The sequence below is a fragment of the Eubalaena glacialis genome, chromosome X (genome assembly GCF_028564815.1).
Source record: "Eubalaena glacialis isolate mEubGla1 chromosome X, mEubGla1.1.hap2.+ XY, whole genome shotgun sequence".
Taxonomy (NCBI): domain Eukaryota; kingdom Metazoa; phylum Chordata; class Mammalia; order Artiodactyla; family Balaenidae; genus Eubalaena; species Eubalaena glacialis.
Window position 1 is genome coordinate 113,559,311 of NC_083736.1, and position 17,243 is coordinate 113,576,553.

The 17,243-nt window shown below is 37.1% G+C and overlaps 1 protein-coding gene across 3 annotated transcripts in view; it reads right to left on the bottom strand.

Annotated features, from left to right (window-relative positions):
- The window catches only part of TENM1 (teneurin transmembrane protein 1), a 563,665-nt gene that overhangs the window by 236,625 nt on the left and 309,797 nt on the right, over nucleotides 1-17,243 (bottom strand). The gene's annotated exons all lie outside the window — the stretch shown is intronic.

Here is a 17,243-nt window from a genome sequence, read left to right on the forward strand (position 1 = left end):
AAACCCTGCAGAAAGTAGGCACAGAGGGAACTTACTTCAACATAATAAAGGCCATATATGACAAACCCACAGCCAACATCATTCTCAATGGTTAAAAACTGAAACCATTTCCTTTAAGATCAGGAACAAGACAAGGATGTCCACTCTCACCACTATGATTCAACATAGTTCTGGAAGTCCTAGCCACGGCAATCAATCAGAGAAAAAAAATAAATATAAGGAATCCAAACCAGAAAAGAAGAAGTAAAACTGTCACTGTTTGCACATGGCATGATACTATACATAGAGAATCCTAAAGATGCTACCAGAAAACGACTAGAGCTAATCAATGAATTTGGTAAAGTAGCAGGATACAAAATTAATGCACAGAAATCTCTTGCATTCCTATACACTAATGATGAAAAACCTGAAAGAAAAATGAAGGAAACACTCCCATTTACCATTGCAACAAAAAGAATAAAATACCTAGGAATAAACCTACCTAAGGAGACAAAAGACCTGTATGCAGAAAATTGTAAGACACTGATGAAAGAAATTAAAGACGTTACAAACAGATGGAGACATATACCATGTTCGTGGATTGGAAGAATCAACATTGTGAAAATGACTCTACTACCCAAAGCAATCTACAGATTCAATGCAATCCCTATCAAACTACCACTGGCATTTTTCCACAGAACTAGAACAAAAAATCTCACAATTTGTATGGAAATACAAAAGACCCCGAATAGCCAAAGCAATCCTGAGAAAGAAAAATGGAGCTGGAGGAATGAGGCTCCCTGACTTCAGACTATACTACAAAGCTACAGTAATCAAGACAGTATGGTACTGGCATAAAAACAGAAATATAGATCAATGGAACAGGATAGAAAGCCCAGAGATAAACCCATGCACATATGGTCACCTTATCTTTGATAAAGGAGGCAAGACTATACAATGGAGAAAAGACAGTCTCTTCAATAAGTGGTGCTGGGAAAACTGGACAGCTACATGTAAAAGAATGAAATTAGAACACTCCCTAACACCATACACAAAAATAAACTCAAAATGGATTAAAGATCTAAATGTAAGGCCAGACACTACCAAACTCTTAGAGGAAAACATAGGCAGAACACTCTACGACATAAATCACAGCAAGATCCTTTTTGACCCACCTCGTAGAGAAATGGAAATAAAAACAAAAATAAACAAATGGGACCTAATGAAACTTAAAAGCTTTGCGCAGCAAAGGAAACCATAAACAAGAAGAAAAGACAACCCTCAGAATGGGAGAAAATATTTGCAAACGAAGCAAGTGACAAAGGATTAATCTCCAAAATATACAAGCAGCTCATGCAGCTCAATATCAAAAAAACAAACAACCCAATCCAAAAATGGGCAGAAGACCTAAATAGACATTGCTCCAAAGAAGATATACAGATTGCCAACAAACACATGAAAGAATGCTCAACATCACTAATCATTAGAGAAATGCAAATCAAAACTACAAGGAGGTATCACCTCACACTGGTCAGAATGGCCATCATCAAAAAATCTACAAACAATAAATGCTGAAGAGGGTGTGGAGAAAAGGGAACCCTCTTGCACTGTTGGTGGGAATGTAAATTGATACAGCCACTATGGAGAACAGTATGGAGGTTCCTCATAAAACTAAAAATAGAACTACCATATGACCCAGCAATCCCCCTATTGGGCATACACCCTGAGAAAACCATAATTCAAAAAGAGTCATGTACCACAATGTTCATTGCAGCACTGTTTACAATAGCCAGGACAGGGAAGCAACCTAAGTGTCCATCGATAGATGAATGGGTAAAGAAGATGTGGCACATATATACAATGGAACATTACTCACCCATAAAAAGACACGAAATTGAGTTATTTGTAGTGAAGTGGATGGACCTAGAGTCTGTCATTCAGAGTGAAGTAAGTCAGAAAGAGAAAAATACCATATGTTAACACATATATATGGAATCTAAAAAAAAAAAAAAAAAAAAGAAATGATTCTGAAGAACCTAGGGGCAGGACAGGAATAAAGACGCAGATGTAGAGAATGGACTTGAGGACACGCGGAGTGGGAAGGGTAAGCTGGGACGAAGTGAGAGAGTGGCACGGACATATATACACTACCAAATGTAAACTAGATAGCTAGTGGGAAGCAGCCGCATAGCACAGGGAGATCAGCTCAGTGCTTTCTGACCACCCAAAGGGGTGGGATAGGGAGGGTGGGAGGGAGACGCAAGAGGGAGGAGATATGGGGATATATGTATATGTATAGTTGATTCACTTTGTTATAAAGCAGAAACTAACACACCAGTGTAAAGCAGTTATACTCCAATAAAGATGTTAAAAAAAAATAAATGCCTTTTTAAAATCTGAAATTAAAAAAAGAGTGTGTGCATGAGTACCAATGTGTTTCAGAGTGTGTGCATGAGTGTTTCGGTGTATGCGTGTTTGTGCATTTGTGTGGCTGTGAGCATGTTTGATTGTGTGTGACTTTCTGGTTTAAATATGTGCTTGGAGATTAAAGGCTATGCGCACTTTTATTTAGGCAGTCAGTAGAGTGTGCTCTAGCCTCAGCATAGAATGGGGGAAATGCCCCCCACCAAGTGTATCTATAACACATCTATAAGATATTTGCATAAACACGCACAGAATTTATACCTTGCTTGAAAATTTGCAGGGAAAAAAAGAGCGATATTTAAATTTTGCCCCAGGATTTTGCACCTGGTTATATCAGCTTAATAGATGTAAATCAGCTGCCAAAGTTGGGAAATGTTCCTTCCCCGCTGATTTAAAATTTTTTTTGGATTACTTTATTCTCTCTGGGTTCCTTATTCTTAGTGACACATGTCACTTTCACAGCGATTGAGGATACTTTGAGATTGATAGTTAAAAGACTGTAATTAACATCGTTTCCACTTCAGACCACCTTGAGGGCGCCAGGCACATTTCTGGGACCAGATAGACGCCCATTCATCGATACATTTCCCTTTTGTTGGTTAAAGTATGCCGCTCTAGAAGGTAGAAGGCAAAGTCCTAGGGGCCAAACCTACCATGTCATGAGTGCCAGGTTCAGTGCTAGAATCTTTACATACATTACCGCATTTAATCTTCATGGCAACCTTGCAAAATAGTGTTAATTCCATGATTGAGATGAGGTGTTGTTGCTCAGAGAGGTTAAATGAGTTGCTTAAGGTCATGTAGCTAATTAGGGGTGAGGCTGGCATCAAACGCAGTCTGTCTGACACTGAATTGTGTTCTTTGTATTACACTGTGCTGAACCTTTTTGACTGAATCTGAAAGTATGACCTTTACAGAATTTATATCTTCCCTCCCTGGGCCTGGGGTTTATTTGATTGCCTGCTACTCTCTGGCCCTCAACTGCCTTCTCTAATGATGCCTAAAAACTTGATTGATATCAAGTTCACATCTACCTTAGAGGTAATGAATAAATTCATGAACCATACTTCCAATGATGTTAAACCTCACTATGTGTTTTTTTTAAAAATATTTATTTATTTATTTATTTATTTTGGCTGCTCCGGGTCTTAGTTGTGGCACGCAGGCTCTTCAGTTGCGGCATGCAGACTCCTTAGTTGCGGCATGCTGACTCAGTTGTGGCATGCATGCAGGATCTAGTTCCCTGATCAGGGATTGAACCTGGGCTCCCTGCATTGGGAGCACAGAGTCTTACCCCCTGGACCACCAGGGAAGTCCCTCGCTATGTGTTTATTTCAAAGTATACTGGCTTGATTACACTTGTTTTAGAAACTATTTACTAACCATTAATGTGCCAGAGATATTACACCCATTTTACAGATACTGACATTGAAAATTCAAGAGGTTAGGTAATTTGCTTAAGACTACATAACCAGAACCGGCCAGCTCTACAATCCTGTTGACAGCCCTGGATAAGCTTTTCTGGCAAGGTCTGGGTAAGTCATTGGATCTAATCAAGCCTCATTTTCTTCATTTATAAAATGGGAATAACAGTACTCTCACTGCAGGATTGTTACAAGGATGAAAGGCAATACACATATAGCATATTGAACATAATAGACAGTTAATACGTGATAACAATTATCTGAGTCATTACAGTTAATGATGAGTATGGGCTTTGGCAATAAATAGACCTAGCTTCAAAGGTTCTGCCTCCAAATGGCTATGTGATCTGAGGTACACTGCTGAACTTCTCTAGGTTTTCATTTCCTTATCTATAAAATGATGATAGCATTCTATAGCACCTTTTCCCAAAGTGGTTCCAAAGAACACTTCTATCTCCACAGGATATAAAGAAATGTTAAGCGAAACCTGGGTTTACTGATCAAAATTTTGTGGGAAGCTCTGGTAGACAGCTTTCCTTATGCAGGGAATTTTTAGAATCTATAACATGAGAATGTGCTTTGTGAATTTTCAAGTGGGAGCTAACACGTAGATTTCTCCTTTTACTTTTTCACCATAGAATGGTTTTTGTTTGTCTATAACATCTTGCAGTAAACAGTTGTATAGAAAATACTTTGGAAATACTGACTTGTCATGAAGATTAAATGGATAATAATGTAAAGCACGTACATAGTAAGAGCTCAATAAATGTAATATCTTTGTCACTATTATTATTATCATAATCATCATTATAGTCATTAATGAGCCCCACCATGGTACAGATTACCTGGGCCAGAAAAAGTATGTCTAATACATTTGCAGAAATAGGGGGTCTTCCAACTTTGCAGACAGAGGTTTTTGTCTGCCAGATTAGGTTGAACTAGTCCAGTGTTGGTAGAAGCTTCAACAGACAATGTACTATATAATAATTATATTGGATGTATCTATCTATATAAAATAGAATCCTCAGAGTCACCGAAGTGTTCTTTGATGACCAGGATTTTTCTGGTACATCCCAGGCTGGAATTCCACAGGTAGAGACCCTGTTGTTACACTGTCTTTTCTGATTGGTTTAAACATGTTCATGAGACCTTGTGTTTAACATAGGTATCTTCCCATATATGAGAGTTTTGCCTCTCTCCCTCTCCACTTAGCTAAGAAACAATAACAACTACAAAACTTGGCAGAGGTAAAGTGAACCGCCATTGAATGTCTGACTTATATACTGGACTGTCTTCCTTTTGGTCCTGATTCAGTTCCCTGACAATCTGGAAATGATTTGCCTTTACCCTTGTATATCTCCTGTCAAGGTGCACACAGTTTGCTTGGATATATGGCCCTTTTAAAATCATCTTTGAACTTTTATCCATTCTCTGCTCCTTATGGTAGAATTAGTCATATCTTAAGAGCTGAATTCTAGGATGGTGGTGGATCCTATTGCTTTCTACCAGAAGTCTTCAGGGACTATGTGGGTTGCTTCCCCATGAACCAATCTTTTAGAGAGAGATATATTTTTAGAGGGAGATGTATTAACCCAAAAGGAAATTTCCTCACACATAAAAAATGTTTTTATGCACCAAACCTGCTGGTACTGAAGAGTAGGATGTGGGATAAATCTACAAGAAACTTTGTATCTAGCCTGGAGGCCAACATTATAGATTTTATTTGCTATATAGGATTATTGACTAGGATTAGCTTCTCTTTCTCACTACCTTGCTTAGATGGATATTACGAAAAAGGCAGAAATTAATAATTTTGTCACTATTTTAACCCTTGGTATAGCTGTTCTAGAGCTTTTTTGCATTTATGTTTGGACTGACAGTGCCAGGAGGCTGAGAGGATTGAGATGGCCCGGGAGCTATCACACTCTATTGGTAATCCACTGATTCCCAAGGGCCATTTAAATCCTTCCCTCGTGGTCCTTAAGCGAGGGACATCTCTCATTATGAATGGGTTGATGATAAGTAAAATGGATACACTCTCTGTCTCTACTGTCCTAGTATCTGGTTTGCCAAGAATGTTGGATAGAGAAAAACAAACGTGGTGACCTTCCTAAATAAAAAGAGGCCATTGGATTTTTATCAAAGTCAAGCTGTGTTTATGAAAAGCTTATTGCTAAGTAAAAACTCAGATTTCATATGACCTTGTGGAAAGATCTGAATTTGGTTGTTCCATCCCGTAAAGAGGCCAGGGTCTGTGGTAGTTACACAGGTATGTACTTAGAGAGCAAGGTCATGGCATCTCTCAGATGACAACTGACAACTTGGTGATCCCGAGCCACCTCTGTCTATGTTTTAGTAATTCCCCCTTATATAGCACACATGATTTTTTAAACAATCAAGCTAAATAAAGCATCTGAGGAAGATTTCATGGTTGAAGAACCACCCAAGAGCCACTCTGAATGACAGGCTCTAATCCGTGCCAGTTTGTTTATTATCTCTATAGGTTTTCTGGCTGGACTCAAGAGTGTCCTAACTCATTTTATGACATAAAAACTCTTTCGTCCATCCAAGTTAGAAACCTATTACTTCATTAGACATTTTATTTAAAACATATGCTGGTTTCCTTCTTGAGAGATTAAAAGTCTGGGCTTCTCAGGCCTATGTTCTATACAAGAAGTAGGTTATCATTAGGCATTTAATTATTCTACTGTTGTCCCACATTTGTATTCTTTATCATATTTTGCAGAACTCTGAGTATAATGACTTGATGCTTCTCCTGTCTTAGGAAATATAAGTATAAGCATTCTTTTATACTTCTTTCTTATGGTTTTATTGTCATAAACTAGAACTGGATTTAATTATGGTTACCCTTGGTGTCTTAGTGCCAAAAAGGATTGTTGATCAATTATATTAAAACCCAAATCATCATTTTTGGTACACCTTTTCCACATACAGCTGACTTTGTTGACAATCCTATACTACAAGGTACTTATTCAAGTTACCTTGCTATCTGAATATGTTCAGTTTAATTTGGAAGATACATTTAGTTATATTATGTTCAGTTTAATTTAGAAGATACATTTAGCTATATTTTCCAGGCTAAACTTAATACTGCCATATGCTAGAGCAATGCTGTCCAATAGAAATATAATGTGAACCTCAAATGTAAGCCACAGATGTAACTTTAAATTTTCTAGTAGCCACATTAAAATTTTTTTAAATACAGGTGAAATTAATGTTAATAATATATTGTATTTAACCCAATATGTCAAAAATATTGTCATTTCAACATGTTATCAATACGACAACTAATAAGGAGATACCTTAATTCATTTTCCATACTAAATCTTGAAGAGGATCCATAGGCGAAGTGTCTCACTGTCCCAATACAAAGAAAGTTTTATTTCTATTGAGCTATGGGTTTGGCTTTATGTTGAGGACATGGTGAGTCACGGAAGTGATCTTGTTGCCCTGATGTGTTGGTTGGAAGCTAGAAAACTACAATGAAATTTGATGTTATTTAGCTGTGCACATGGCTTCCTTAAATAAAGATTACATTTCTTGGCTTCCTTTGCATCTACATGTGGTCACATGATTTAATTATTGGTCAATGAGATACAAGTAAATGTTTCCAGCAGTAGCATCAATGAAGTCTCCTTAAAAGAGAGGAGACAGGCCCTTTTCTCCTCCATTCTTTCATCTTGCCTGAAATGAAGATGTGGTGGCTGGAGTACTGGCTGCCATTGTGTACTATGAGGATAAGGGTCCCATCTTAGGGATACTAGAGGTGTGAGCCAGCAGAAATTTTCTTTCTGGAGTCATCATATAAGCCTTGGTCTGCCTACCTCTAGATTTCTTTTGTGTGAGAGTAAGGTCAAAGTTATATCTTGTTAAAGCTACTCTTTTTTTGCCTCCCCTGAGGGAGGTATTTCCTGTTACTGAACCTAATCTTAGCAGACAGATCAGGAATATAAATTTTCCTTGAATGTGATTTTATGATGAATAGCAGGACTTAAAGTAAAGGGAGTGGAGAGATAGAATAAATACTTTTTAGCCAACTTTTCAGTGAAACATCTATTCTACAAACACAGGAAATAATGCCATTTGGGAAGGGACCAAAAATAAATGTAATGACTTTGGAATAGAAAGAATTTTCATACTCCTTTAAATTAATTCAGCTTTACCACGTCTGAAAATGAACTTCTTTGAGACAGCTACTAATTTATCTTCTACTTACAAAAGATTTGTCTTTGAAATGTGTCTTTACAATGAGAATTGAAATATAATGACAATAATGGCTACCATTTATTATTATAATTTAATGTCTACTATGGGAGAAGCACTATGCTAGGTGTTTCACATATATTATCTCATTTAACCCTTACAACTACCCTACAAAGTAAGAATTACTTCCCCATTTTACAGGAGAGGCTCGGAGAAACCAATTAACTTACTCAAGGTCACACAGTAACTCTTAGAAGCAGAGCTGGGATTTGAGTTCATTTCTGTCTGAATTTTTCTATGCTGAATCTCTGACAATTTTCATAACATTGTTTTTTTTTTCCAACACTGGCTCAGATCACTTTCATCAACCTACTTCTCCCCTAAATCATAACATTCTGATAGTCAAGGAAGAGATAGATGCTGGGATCCTGCCCTGTATATATGCTCATTGCCAATTTTCTAGAGATTCAGTGGCAGTGCTGACAATGGAAAGGTAACATCTGTTGAATTTGAACAAGGCTCTCTGAATGGTATATTGGACAAAAGGTCTAAACCAGAAATCATGAGACTTGTCTCTCATATTAACTATATGCCTAATTAGCTACTTGACCTTACACAAAATCATTCAACCTTTCTGGGCCTCAGTTTTCTTTTATAAAAGGAAGGGCAAACCTAGGTGATCTCTAAGATCTAATCTAGTGTCAATATTCCATGATTATGCCAAAAGTCTGTCAAAGAAGAAATAAACAAAGACGGTTGGAAATGAAAGCAGGCAGTAGTATTTAGAATGCTTTACCTTTCACTGCTTGACATGCAGAATTCAATTTTAAAAATGAATGGACCTAGCAGAGAAGTGTGGGAAGCTCTCTTTGATTGTTGAAATTGTTTACTCTTGACTCCACCGTTAACTAACCTTGACTGCTATGGCTTCAGAAATATCTTTTGAACAGTACTTCTCAGAACATTCTTCCAATGCACACTAACTGAACCATTTTGCTAGCTGGAATAAACTCTTCTAGGTTTGTTGGACTCTAATGTGTTCACACATACCTTAGTAGAAAAAATTCTTGACTTAATTAGAACTTAAATATTTTTTCTCCACTTAAAGTGAAAAAAGTTAACTATTAAAAATAAATTGAAATGCGAATTTAGCTGAAAAACACATTTTGCAGATGTATAAATTGAGATCCATAGTGGCTGATTAGCTTAAGATTATATGGAGAGTCAGAGGTATGCCAGTACACCAGAGGCATCTGCTGATCTGGGTGACCTAGAGTTCTGGTGAGGGTCCAAAGCGGGAAACAGATTGTTAGCTGAACCTTGGGCCTGCACAGGATCAGGGATCCATATTAAAACCAATCTAGATGAAAATGTGCCTTGCAGAAACAGACTAGAAGGAAATTATCTGTCTCAGGCTTGGGTCTGAGGATGTTAAATAACAAGCCTCCTCTGATACTTCATGGCGACTAGCCAAGTTTCATGTGGGTTTGGGGCCTGAATTTGTGCTATCTGTATGGTCCGAAAAACTGTAACCTGAGATTTTTAATTTAAACTTTAAATTAGTACAAATAGTTACCATGTTGTACACCTGAAACTAATATAATATTGTAAGTCAACTATACTACAGTAAAAAAATAGTTTGCCCTGATCTGTAGTGCAGACAGGTTCTGACAGAAACAAACGTAAATCTTCCCCAGACTTAGAATTTAAATATATTTGACCCAACAATTAAAAAATAAAAGAAACAAAAAAGCAAGCCATCATATGCAAGAGTTGACAGAAACAAGAAACCACAGACCCAGACCCACAAAGCCTTAACATGATCTATTTTCAAATATAGCATATAAAATAACTATGTTTAGTATGTTTAAAGAAAAGAGAGTAAACAAAAACAGGATTAAGGAGCAAGAAATTGCCAAAAATTAATGAGGCATATTTGAAAAAAAACTAAATTAAAATTTTAGAAATTAAAAGAAATCACTGAAATTTAAAATCTAATGGAAGGGTTAACCATCATAATAAACACAGCTGAAGAGATATTTAGTGAGCCAGAAGACAAATTTGAAGAAATCACCTATAAAACAACAGAGAAACAAAGAAATGTAAAATTGGAAAAAGAATAAAAGACATAGAGGTCAGAGTGGGACAGTCTAATGGAACTGCTGAAAGGAGGTAACAGAGAAAGTGGGAAAATCAAGATTTGATGAGATGATGACTAAACATTTTCTATGATTTATGAAAAACATGGGTTTTTTTTTTTAACATCTTTATTGGAGTATAATTGCTTTACACTGTTGTGTTAGTTTCTGCTGTATAACAAAGTGAATCAGCTATACGTATACATATATCCCCATATCTCCTCCCTCTTGTGTCTCCCTCCCACCCTCCCTACCCCACCCCTCTAGGTGGTCACAAAGCACCGAGCTGATCTCCCTGTGCTATGTGGCTGCTTCCCACTAGCTATCTATTTTACATTTGGTAGTGTATATAAGACATGGGTTCTTATATTCAAGAAGCTCTGCAAGTCACAAGCAGGATAAAAACAAAATTAATCCACACTGATCCTTAGGATAGGACACTGGGCTGTGAATTCTATTGCCAACCTCAACTCTGAAGCATATACAATAAAGTAACTTTTTCCTTGTGTCTCACAGCAAATTAGTTCCTTCAGCTATAAAATGAGGAAACTTATTACCAACCCTGCTTAGACCTTATGGATGTTACGAGAGTAATAGAAACCTGTTTGCTAGGTTATTGGGAATGTGGAAGTACAAGTACAAGTCAAGTTCTTTATAGCAGAGGCAAGTACCCATTCAGAATTTCTATGAGCTCCACCTTATTAAGTTTCCAGGTAAAAATGTATTGTCCTTACTCTTTAATGAAGGACTAATCTCTGTCCTTCCTATGCCTCTTCTCCTTCTTTCCAATGACTCAGAAGAATACATGTAGAGCAAATCTCTGGAACAGTCCTGGAGGTATTTTGTATCATCAAAGCTCAATATGCAATCCACATTCTAATAATGACCCCGGATTATGGCCATAATAATGAAATGAAGAAAATGGATATGTAAGTATTTGGAGAAAAAATTAAAACCAACAGATAAACGCAGGATGTTTTAATTACAGGAGTGAAAGTATTCTTCAGTTTATTTGGGGGAGATGTATGGGGTGCTCTTCAGTATCTCTAATCGTTTGATTTTGCACAGGACTGGGACAACTTATTCTGATCCTTGTGTATGTCCTGGCCACCGATTGTGCACAACTGAATTCTGGCTTCCTTCGAGCTCTCTCAGCCATCTCCGCTAGAGAAGCAGGCGGCAGGTCAGACTGTGGAGGTGGGCACCCAGGTGGCCACTTTCCCTGCAGGATCTCACCTACAGGGCCAAATACACCTTTTAGATACACTCTTTTCTGGGTCTGTTTTCATTTCATGTAGATAAATGTGAATTGAGAAAAATGCCAAATAGAAAATAAATTGGAATTCAGAATAAGACTTTGGGCAAATGAGAGGAATGCATTTAATAGTGAAGCACAGAATTTTCCTGTTTTCTTTTGATGCCCCTACTGGTCTGTCCAAATGCATTCCTTATTATTAACTGTACTTTAACCATGTAAGTAAGCATGCATCTTCACACTCATGCTTACTTAATTACATTTTCTTGCCTCACAGTTGCCACCTTATTTTAATATATGTCCCTGGTTTGAAAAACAATTTTAAAGCTTTAATGTCCTGGAACAGTCAGTAGAGTTAGTTCAGATTTACAGAGAGGAAGCTGCAAATGTACCTCCTTTTTCAAACTTGTCAAATTGTCAAAAGTTTCGCTGGATTTTTGCATTGCAGCCTGCTAATGATGGCAGAACAGGCATGGTTTTTATTGTCTCAGAACAGAATGTAAAAGACGTATTTTGAAAACATTTGATATCTGATGAGCTTTGAATCACCTCACTGTATATATAATCTTATGGCTACTAAATGAACTCTCTTTTATAAAAATAAGGGATTTTTGAATATGAGAATATTTTGGAGTTCAATTTCTATTTTCACTTGAGACAAAAAAAACTTAGGGGGTGTCAAACCATCTCTGAGTAGGATGTGTTGCTAGGAAATCATGATAATAGTATGATTTTTTTTCCATTTCATATCTACCTCTCAAAAATATTTATGTGGATTCCATCTTACACACTTAATTTGAATTGAAATTCTATTAAGGATGCTCTTGGGTTTTATTTCTAGTGCCACCAATGAACTTCACTTACTGATTCAGTAAATCTACAGTTAATGTTTTGACCTCACTGTAGTGTTAATGGTGTAGCCACTATGTTTCAAGCAGGGGTTTGTTTTATTAAATCAATCAAATCAGAGTCACCTTAAGGTTTACCCTTTATTTTTTTACTAAGTAGAAAAAGAATTACTTTAAAATAAATTTGATCAGAGGTTGTCATACTTTGAATGCAAGTTAAAAATAATTAAGCCTACATAGGAATTAGTCATAAGCCTTTTGTCCCTGTACGCTAAAAAGAACTTCCCATCATGTTTCGGTGACTAGTTGTCTATATTTGAGCTTTTCTTTTAAGTCCAGGGAATTTGTAGCATTATAATATATTAACACTGTTTACTAATTAATAGAAACTTTTCTTCTGAGAACTCAGCTACTGTGCCTAAGAAATTCAAGTGTGTCCCCCGAACTGAAGAGGGAAAAGTACCTGCAATCCTAGGTTCCTAATCTGGGTACATTGATTATCTCTTTTCTACTGAAGATACTTAATGGTAGTTACTTTATATATGAGTGGATTTTTCTCTTCAGTGGCATGATGAATGACTATATCGTTGTGCCCGCAGCATGTACATTAGATTTTGAACAAAGCTTCTTTATCAAATGGCAGGTACAACCCTGCTGTTACTGTAATATCTGTAGGAAAAATACAGCGTACACACTAATCATTTCAAATGGCCTAATCAATACCTGGAAATTGCAGGAAAGTGATGCGTTGTATGTGATAGGTATGTAGAATCAGATGAAAAGCTTTTGATTATTGGCACTTTCAATAAAGGGGAAAACTAATAATGTTTTAAAAGCATATGATACTTGTGTAATCAAGGAAAGTTTTCCTAGCAATAATAATTATATGAACCTTTTACAACTTCCTCCTCTAATTATCCGTTTTATTAGTAGATGCATATCACCATCCATTAGGCAACACTTAAAAACATAACAAGACATTGTTATATATACACATGTTTATGTGTGTGTGTGCATGTATGCCTCTACAAATAGAGGTAGATTCTCAAACAGCATGGTCTATATATCAAAGTATGGATGTCCTTATAATGAAAACAAAACTATTTACAATTAATATTTCCTCACCATAAACAATATGGAGTTAAGAGAGTTTATGGACTGCATCCATGAACCATTCATAATCAGTGTCAACAGCTCAATAAACAGTATCAAGAATCATAGATCTCAGTGTTGAAAGGGGCCTCAAGGGCCATTTGGCTAATCTTCTACCATTTCAAAAATGAGGCAGCTGAGACTCAAAGAAGTTAAATTAGTTACTCAAAGTCACTGTGCTGTGAATAGACACACAGGTGCACACGCACACAAATACACACACGCAGTGTCATCTCTCCGATGGACAAGATGGCCACATGTCATAGGATAGCCTGAAAGCAAATATCCTTATAACAAAGCCTTATGGGATCTTCAGGAACTAACCCTGCTTGGATGGGGTACATGATGATAGTACCTCAGATGATTTCTGTTATATAGCCAAAAAAAAAAAAAAAAAAAAAAAAATATATATATATATATATATATATATATATCTGAGGTTCAGAAATACTTCAGGGCGTAATGTTCCATCTCTAGCTGATGAATCCAGTTCTAAGATCCAGTATAATGAGAGGTAATCACAGTAGAAAAAGCAGAAGCTGTCCTCTCTTTGTGAATGCTTACCTTCTATGAATTTCACAGTCAGTTATCTGAGAGTAAGAATAGACGGGGTGACTCAGAGGAAGTTTCATCAGGAAGAAAGGAGTACAAAGCTCCAAACTCTGCTTTTTTGCTCCCCTTCAAAGACTATGTGACCAGGAGAAGCCAGAATTTATGAAAGACATGTAGTAGATGCATCTTACAATGCTGATATTAGAAGCCAAGGCCAGTATCTTCAGTATAGGCTAAATGTATTACTGAGATTTCATGGCAAGGAGTTCTATTTTAAGGGAGTATGATTTGACCTGCGGTATATCCAAATCTAAACTACGTTATAACTAGCTTCTATTGTATTCCTCTTGAGGTATTTTTAAAGACTAATGAGTTAACCTTTGTGAAGTACCATGAGACCTTCAGGTTAAAGAATCCTATATCAAGTATCAATTCACTGCCACTAACAATACTCAACGTACCTAGAAAACAGACTGAAAATAATCAGTAAACCATTCACCGCAGTCCCCTTGGTATCAGAGCAGCACAGTTAACATGCTAACAGCTAAGCGTCATGCGCATAGAGGAAGAAAATGATCAATGGCAAAGAGCATATCCGCCACCTTTGAAATGACATGATCCATTATAAGAATCAGATGTTAAATTGCATCCTGTACTGAGCACACTCAATTGAAAGTCTGCACAGTGAGATCATCTCGATGGTTAAGTATGCTCTGTGGGAACAACCTTTATGGAGCTTAAAAATCACAGAAGGACTATTCCTACCATGACACCGGAGATTTGGAAGGTATTTCCTCCCCCTATTTTTCAAGTTGGTAGTTTTATTAGGAAGCCTTTTGCCTGAAAGGCTGCAAAGTTTTGGATCATACTTATTCACTCTTTTGCTTCTTTGAGCAAGAGATGCTTCCAGTGTTCTTTTTCTACTGGGTCTAGAATGGATGAACGTGGCTTTAGTCTGCATTCTAATTTAGTCTACGTTTAGTCCACATTGTATCTGGACAAGAATGTGTCATTCATGCACTTGCTATCCCTAAGAAGCACTTGATATTTGATGCCCTTCATCTTCTTGAACTTTCCCTTTTCAGTAAGCTAATCTATATACCTGAGTCCCTGGCTCCTTGTCTAACTCTTCCTTTGGTGGGGGTGAGGGTGGAGGCTGGAAGGAACGCTAGATGTAGAATGAAATCAACAGCCCTGGTTTCTACTTGCACGTTTGCAAATTAGCCAGGTCTATGGCCTTGGACAAGTCATTGAACCTCGCTGGTCCTCAGTTTCCTCATGTTTCAGAAACTTGTACACTTCTTGTTCATTGTTTACTGTCTATCTCTCCCAGCCAGACTGCAAGCTCCACTAGTGCAGGAATCTTTGTATTCCTCACTGATGTATCCCAAGAGCTAGCACATGGCACATAGTAAGTGCTCAAGGAAAATTTGTTTAATAGAAGAAGTGTAGAGATATGTGGTTCAGTGTTTCACAAATGTGGTAGCCTCTAGTTCACCTGTCTCAGCATCCTTAAGGATTCTAGTGCACTGAAGCCAGAGAGGCGAAGCAGTTTGCCCCTAGATGTGAGAGCTAGGGCACCATTCTAACCTCCTCATTTAATTGTCCATTGGCCAAACATTTATTGAGCCCCTATTATGTCCCTGTCATATATGTGGAATCTAAAATATGACACAAATGAACCTATCTACAAAACAGAAACAGACTCACGGACATATAGAACAGACTTGTGGTTGCCAAGGCGGGGTGAGGGAGGGATGGATTGGGAGTTTGGGATTAGCAGATGCAAACTATTATATATAGAACGGATAAATAACAAGGTCCTACTGTACAGCACATTCAATCTCCTGTGATAAACCATAATGCAAAAGAATATGAAAAAGAATGTATATATATGTATAACTGAATCCCTTTGCTGTACAGCAGTAATTAACACAACATTGTAATTCAACTATACTTGAATAAGATAAATTAAAAAAAAAGACTTTTCCAAAGTCTTCTTGGCTGTAGGGTTTCTTCTCAGAGAAATAACCCATGCCCCCCTCTTTGTGCTCTGCAGCACATGGCCTTGGACACAGCCTAGCAATGATACCTCTTTATACATGGTGAATTAGGTGATGGGCTCCCAGAGGACAGTATAGTACAATGGTTCAGTGCATGAAGCATGAAGCCAGAATGCCTCAGTCCAAATTCTGACTCTGATACTTGTTATAGGGGTGACTTTGGGCAAGTTATTTAATCTCTCTGTGCCTCAGTTTCCTCATGTGTAAAGTGGGCCTAATTACAGTACTTATCTCATAGGGTTGTTATGAAGATTAAGTGAACATAAGTCCAACAATTAGAAAAGTGCCTAATACACAATAATTGTTATGTAAGTGTATGCTCTAGGCCATGATACTATATCTGACACATGGAAGGATGGAAGGTGTTTAATAACGTTTAGTAAATAAATTAATAATCAGGTTAGAGCTATACTGTACAGTCCCCTAATATGCAGTTACTTCCCTTTTGTTAACTATCTTCTAATTGTTCAATGTGTGTCCTCCACTAGCTCCTTGTGTGCAAGGACCACATCCATCTTGTTCATCACTATATCCCCAGCACCAAGCACCATGCCAAGCACATAGTAGGCACACTATATTTGCTAAGTGTATAAATGAGTGATTTTTAAGATTTGCATTTTAGTTATTATTACACTGTCTTTAGCATTTTAATCATTTTCTGAAATTGCAAAATGCAATCCTTTCTCCCACATTATTTCTATGTGAGGCAACAAAATTTTGTACAGTGAAGTATTAGGTTAGAATTAATTCCCTTAACAGAGTGATTCTCCTGTTTCTTTATAGTACAGGATTGCAGATTTTTGGTTCAAAACTATTTCAGGTGCTCACAGAGCACCTGTCCTTCTTGCTTATCACGTGCCATTTTACATCCTCAACAAAATTCATCAGCAGAGGCTTTGTAAGAGCTATTACTTATTAATTCTACTCACTTAATGAGCACATGGTCTGAGGATAAGAAAAAATATATAAAGAACGATCCCTTATTTTTGGTTTAGGTGGAAAAACAAGTCACGTACTCAAATACCTACATCACAATGCCTTTTTGATTCTCTAGCAATGAGTACGGTAGGATTTCAGAGGATCCTGTTGATGTGATCAGGAAAAGTTTTATAAAATGGCTAAAACTGTAGTTGGTCTGGGTGGATGAGGTGAATTTTCATAGGTGGAGAGGGACTAGCATTCCT